The sequence below is a fragment of the Belonocnema kinseyi genome, chromosome 6 (assembly GCF_010883055.1).
Source record: "Belonocnema kinseyi isolate 2016_QV_RU_SX_M_011 chromosome 6, B_treatae_v1, whole genome shotgun sequence".
Lineage (NCBI taxonomy): Eukaryota > Metazoa > Arthropoda > Insecta > Hymenoptera > Cynipidae > Belonocnema > Belonocnema kinseyi.
In genome coordinates, this window is record NC_046662.1 from 139,122,959 (window position 1) to 139,130,455 (window position 7,497).

Sequence of the window (7,497 nt, forward strand, 5' to 3'; positions counted from 1 at the left end):
TAACCTTTCGGTAACATCTTTTTTAATCCCTTCCAGTCCTTCTCATCTGCCCAAGTTTCACTCATCATAATCACATCCCACTTTTCTAACTCCTCCCAGAATGGATAAAGAAATTGATAAGTTTACAATTGGAATTTTTAAAACTTAAATCGCCTCGAATTGAAAATTATTTTTATTTAAAAGTTAAATTTTTTTAATAATTCCATTTGAACGGTTTAATTAGCTTTGAATTTGTAATCAAAAAATTTAATACAAGATTTGCATTATTAATTTTGCAAAAATTAATTTAGAAACAACTATCCGCAATTAGTTAGATTAAAATTTTTAATACTTTAAACCAAATCCCTTTATTACAAGTTCCTTTAAGTTATACCAGAAAAAAGGTACTCCAGGTTCAAATTTCAGAACCGAGCCCTTCCAACTGAGATTTTTTTTTAATGGGGTCATACATTTTATCTCAGTTTCCCGTCGAAGAAAAATTGGTAGATCTTCAAAAAGGTAGAGCGATCCTGGGTCACGCTGCACCTGTGGATTGTGGAGACCCCTGGTGTAAGTGGACAAATTATTGGGATTTTGGTCTCGTTTTATAACAACGCCGGTTTAGGGTAAATGTGGTGAGTCCAACTCGGAAAAGTCGACGTAACGCAGGGTGTCCTACAGGGTGACAGATTCTGTCCTCTCCTTTTTATTTTATTTTGTATGGCTGATATTGTGAACTTTTTTATAAAAAAAAGTATGAAGGGTATGTTGCTAAATACTGTCAGATCTCTAATTATGCTTCCACTGGCTGACGATATAGTTATCTTTAATACTTCATAGCAGGGCGCTCGTGACAAATTAAAAGTTCTGGAAGAGTATTGGGATCAGGATGGCCTTCAGCTGAACCCAAAAAAAAACAAAGATCGTCGCTTTTCGTGAAGCCGCTATGTTGAAAAAACTTCGCCAACATATGTGGAAAAATGCATCCATTCTTGAATTTGTTAAACCTACACTTATCTCGGAACCCCGTTCTTGTCACCGGGTAAATTTAAATTTGCCAAAGATCATTTTGTTAGGAAACGGACGACAGAAATTTATAGAGTTTGCAGTATCCTAAATAAGTCTAAAAACAACACATCGGAAGCCACCTTCGTGCTTTTGAGATCAATTATCGAGGCCACTTTCTTGTACGATACTGAAAAATGGGCTACGTGTTATGTTGATGATCTTAACGTTGTAAAAAACAAATTTTTTAAATCAATTATTCCATTGGCCTAGAAAGACTCCTGTACATTTTATCCTTTTGCAAATGTGAGTAGATCAGGTACGCATTAGAGCATTCGAACGCGTTTAGAATTAGTGGATTTCTCTAACTAATATTGCCTAAAATTTGTCTGGGGAGCCTCTGCGAGTTACACCAGACTAGTGCATCAAGTATAGAGTTTAATTGGGCTTCGCAATTTAAGTCCCTACTCGAATCTATAGGCGAAATCGATGCATGGAATCGATAATGGAACCACCCTCATGCGGTTATCTTAGAAAAATCAAACATAATAACTAAGAGGGTAAATGATATGTTTAGCAAAGCTATAAATCGTGTGAAGAAAGCCAACTATAACAGTCAATTGAGGAACATAAGTCAATTGAACCTTACTGAATTTTATCTACATTTAAAGTGCAGTATGGGAAAAAGGGGTGGCTAGTCAATTAAGACTTTCAGACTCCACCAAGATCAGACTGTACTTTAATGGTTCGGCATATGTGATTGATTCAAATGAAATTTGCAGTCTATGTAACTGAATTGATTTTGAGGTTCTTTCTCATTTTCTACTCCATTGCCCTATCTATAACGAATTTAGAACAAACAAAAAAAAAGAAAAAATGACTCGAAAGATCAAGAACTGACTTAGTCCATCGAGCGCCTTTTAATTCTACGAAATGTTGAGCAACTGAATGATTTTTTTAACTACATTGTGCAAGCACTGAGAGATCTTTTATCATTCATGGGTAAGAGATTAAATTTCAATACACTGACCTTTTTATATATATTGATCTGTTGCGTTGTGTTCAAACATTTTATTTACTTTTTACTTGTATGCCGCCGAGCACCCTAGAGCTGGGGGAACCAATGAAGATGGATTCAATTCGATAGATCGATGGAATCTCGGGACCTTTAGGTGAACGGAGAGACCAAAACTGCGACTTGCTAGAGTGCTACGATGCAAGTGTGGCACCTGAACGCGGTTACATGGCAAGACTGCCGAACCATGCCGAACTACTCCAAAAAAGGGACTATGTAAGCGGAACGCCTACTCTACCACAGCCAGAACAAACCGACAACAGAGAAAGAGAGGCGATACTAAGACCAACCGCGGGCAGGCATCCCATAGAGAAAGGTCGATGCTTTATGACCTCGTAAAACATCAACACCCAGGTTTCTCTCAAGCCTAAAGATCTGGATGAAATGTATGACGAGCTTCGTGGACATTTTTCCGAAGAATCCGACCTCTGGACTATCAATTGTTGTGTGTATAATGCAGCGAGAGCTTGGCGAATGCGAACTGTAAAACAAAACCGACGGTTGATCAGAAGACCAAAAGACGAACGCATCAACTCGCCATAAAGATAGGCTGGGCAAGGCAGTACGCGTCCCGGATTCAGTGTGTGATTGACTATATCACATCTGGCACGAATTTGACCGCCAAGGTTCGAAAGTCCACGCGCGAACTTCGGACCCATTATCACACACTTTACAAGTCAAAGCTGCTGACCATCAGACAGGATATTATTGAGAGAATACGGATACTATCTGATGCTAAGAGAAGTCTAGAGCGGAAGGAGAGGTGGATCAGAGAAAATCAACAGTTTCTCTCTGATCCATCTCGAATCTTCCAAGACCCTCCAGTTACTCTTGACCACCCGCCCAAACCAGAGGAGGTCGCAGAATTTCGGAGAAAAGTATACGAGGTGCAGCATAGACTGGACGAAGACTCAGAAAACATAAATAGCTTCAAGAAGCTGTGTGATGCCCTCATAACGCCTGATAAAGAATGCCCACCCATCACTACCGAGGAGGTGAAAAAAGTATTAAGAGGGATGAAGAACTATTCCGCTCCGGGACAAAATAGTATCAAGACCTTCTGGTCGGGAGAACCTGCTCATCGATAGAAGTGTCTGCAAAGACAGCATTCTACCAGCGTGACCTATCGACGGCCTGGTTTGATTATCGGAAAGCTTTCGATTCGACCTCCTATAGACTTATCATCTGTCTTTTGGAAAGCTTGAAGGTTCATCCGCAAATCGTTAGGTACATAGAGAGATTGATGCCGCTTTGGAAAACCAGATTTACTATCTTATCTGGAAGAAATCGTGTGACAACTACCAAGGTCACCTTTCAGAGAGGCGTCTTTCATGGCGACATCATGAGCCCAATCCTCTTTTGCCTTACATTATTGCCACTATTCCTAGCACTTCGCCATTCCGACTGGTACTTGTGCGGCAAACCTGCAGCTCAAAAGTAAAAGGTCCCTCATATATTTAACATGGAAAATCTTAAGATCTATGCTCTAGGGATTGTCGAACGATATACTAAGGAAATTGGAATGGAATTTGGGTTAGACAAATGCGCCAAGGTTTATTTGAAGACAGGAAAACTTAATGGCATCCCTGAAGAACGAGCTCAGATCCCTTGATATCGGGACAAGAAAGGTTATGCACATGAACAAAAGCATGCATCTTAAGTCTTCTGTTCCGCGACTGTACATCGCACGCCGTCAAGGTGGTCGCGGAATATTGAGTCTTGAATGTCTTTCACAACAGGATTATTCTGGGTACAGCACATAGAGTTGCAAATGGAAGAGACCCTCTTCTTAGAATGCTCAGGAATCAAGAAGAAGTGGGCAAAGGAGCGTTTCTGTACAAAGCAGCGGAGGAGGCTGCTGAAACACTCTGACTTAACTTCAGTATCAAGGGGTCAGCAAAATGCATCAAATCTTATCCATCTCGAGCAGTCTTTCCTGAAAGTACGGATTAAGAAAGCACAAGATAAAAACTTTCGTGAGCAGCTCCTCGATAAGAGGATGCACGGTATCTTCCACAGAAATGTGGAGGATCAGTCATTGTCGTGTGAGCTAACGTTTGCTTTCCTTAAATCGCCCGGATTGAAGCCTGGTACGGAGGGTTTCATTTTGGCATGCCAAGACGGTGTCATTTCCACCTTAACATACCGTCGCCACATTTTGAGCCAAGACATTCCCGATGATAGCTGCAGGACGTGCCATGCACACCTCGAGCATTTAGCTCACATACTATCTAATTGTCCAACTCATGCGAGAACAACCTACATCCAAAAGCACAATGCGGCACTAAGAGTGCTTTATTACCATCTCTGTCACTCTTACGGCCGCATATACTGGAACTTTATATTCTTGACAATTGTTTCTGTTGCACAATCGAGGCCAGACATGGTTCTTCTTGACTTCGACAAGCGAACAATGTTGGTTATCAAATTTTCGGCATCAACTGACAAAAACATATAACCAAGGAAAATGAAAAGAAAGAGAGGTATAGACACCTTATGAGGAAGTTGCAACGATTGTACCCGAAATATTCTGTTAAACTAATCGTCCTTATCATCGGCACTCTTGGAGTGCCTTTAACTCGTTAATAGCCTGAAAAGCTTCCCTGCGTGTCAACAATATGCTAAAACACTTTCACAGATATAATTCATCATACAAGAAAAATTCATTAATTAACACTATTTCTCTTGAACACAAAAAGCTGTGTTTAAGGGTTTCAATAAAAAAAATTGAATTTAATTTATATCGCTAAAAAATAATTTTAAAAGAGTTCTTCGACTGCAATGTTTTCTAAAAACTTGAAAAAAAATGTTTATAAATTTTATTACAAAATTTTCCTACTACATTTTAATTGTTTTTTCATTAGTTCTTCGGTAGAAGATTTCTTTTTTAAGAATAGTACTTTCAATTGAACAGTGTACATCAACAATGTACATCAATAATTTCTACAAAACTAAGTTTTGAGGGTCAATAAAATCCCCCAGCGATTATAAAGTTATCATTATTTTAAATAATATTCTCTTTTAAGGGCATGTGATATTTACAGTTTCTCCGGATTTTTTTCCACGAAAATGAAAAATTTTAAAAACTGAATTCGGAGATGCTATAAAATATCATAACGGACGTCCACGGACTCTTTTTTGAGGGATATAATAATAAAAAAATGTATTGTGGTAAATAAAAATTTTATGCATTATTTTGAGGTTACGTCGTTTTTCATCTCTGCCTTTCCGATAATCTGGAAATTATTTATGAAATAAAATTTTTTGATTGCCTGCAAACAAGGTTAGTTCCGGGAGATTAGTTACTATGTTTATTTGTAAGTCCGAAGTTTTCGTCCAAAAATATTGTGTAGTTTGGAAGCAACGCTCGGGTGAATTGTAACACACATAACCTCGAAATATACACGAACGTTGTTAGCAATATAAAAATTTTTTTGATAAAAAAAAACACAAAAAAGTGTGTGGGAACGTCCGTTAGCATGTTCTCTGTAGTTTCCCAGATTTTGAAGGCAAAATATTTCTTAGGCGAGGAAAAAAGACGGGGGAATCTGACACTGATAAACTCGACAATTTTCTAAGTATCACATGCCTTTAATATACTTCGAAAAATGCAGTTTTTTACTTAAATTTTCAACAACTTTACCAACGAAAAAAGCAATAGAAAATTTATTTTGAATCACTTCATTAACTTAATGGGGAGCTTATGAAAATTTAATATTTTAATTGAAATTGTTGAGAATCTACCTATATTAAAGATTATATTCTCAAACTAGTCAAAATGTCAGGGATTCCGTCGGCGTATTAGAACTTTTAATCATGGTATAGGCGTCGAAATAGCGAGAGAATGGGTAATTTGAAAGAAAAAGTCATTATCATTATGGGGGACATAACATAGAGGGCCTGAAGCAACTTCGAATCCAGGGAGGGGTAGTGTCGTTTCGTAGTAGAAGGGGAAGGTTACACAGGTTAGCCATGGAGGAAAAGACGATCGCCCATTATTAACAATCAAAATCTTGATACGTCAGGTTTAGACTGTCACTTTAACTTTTGCCAGTATATGCCTGGCGTTATTCTTCAATGCAGAATTGCACCGTAACTAGAGCACCTAAATAGACGGATATGTGCACCCGCCATTTTCGGTCCATGGAGTAGAGGAAGTATGTATAAAACGTGTGCATTAAACGCGAGAATTGAAGCTCGATTGTAATAAAATTAGCTTTTTATATTAATAAAGAATAATTTGAATTTGTTTATAGACGTGCTAGGAATCGTGTGAATAAATATTTTTCTTTCGGATTGTTCTGAAATAGGGTGTGGGAGCTGCAATAGTGAAGGCCATATACAGCCTACACAGGTGCTTAATAAACGTGAGTAAATAACTTATTTATTTAAGTTAACATAGAAAAAGTATATGAGACCAAGTAAAACTAATGTATTACAAAGTATTTACAAAGTGTTACACTCATTTTGTGCACATCATACAAGGCACATGTTATATAGTCTACAGTGAGGTTACGTTTACCGTCATATACGTTTGCAATTAAAACGTAAGTACGTCAAATAACTTCTCAGCATTAGTTTTACTTAGTTTAATTAACTTTTTCTATGTTAACTTAAATAAATAAGTTATTTACTTACGTTTAATAAGCACCTGTGTACGCTATATGTGGTCTTCACAATTAGAGCTTCCACACCCCATTTCAGAACACTCTGGAAGAAAAATATTTATTCACACGTTTCCTAGCACATCTATAAAGAAATTCAAACTATTATTTATTAATATAAAAAGCTAATTTGATCACAGTCGAGCTTCAATTCTCGCGTTTAATGCACACGTTTTATACATACTCGCTCTACTCCTTAGACCGAAAATGGCGGATGAACATACTCATCTTTATAGTGCCCTACCGTAACCACTCGTGGCCTGAGTACAATAGAGAAGGTTCTCAATTATTCTTCGAAACGAGAAATTATGCATATTTCTTTTTGTTAATTCATAATTTTCCCTAACTAAATATTTATTAATCAAATTCAGATTTTCAATTCTTATTCTTAACTCCATGAAGAATATGTGGTAACAACTTTGAAAGTTTAAATTTGACCTTGAAATAAAAAAAATATTTTCATATGTTAAAATTACGAAGACTCCATAAGAACTAGCAATGCAAGCCGAACTATCTAATGGCTGTTAATGCTTTTTTATTTAAAGAGTAGGATTGTATTACGCTTAGGCATAATGTGACTCCTAGGTGGGTATGCAATTCGATAATTCGCTGTTTTGTGTACACTATAATACTATAGTACTACATAATATAAATATATATATAATTAAAAATTTGTCATAAGGACAACCGCAGGATTTCGCCAGGAGCGGGTGCTAATCTGAATAATTGCACCCGCTTCCAGCGAAATCGCGGTAAAATTTCAGCCATAACCAC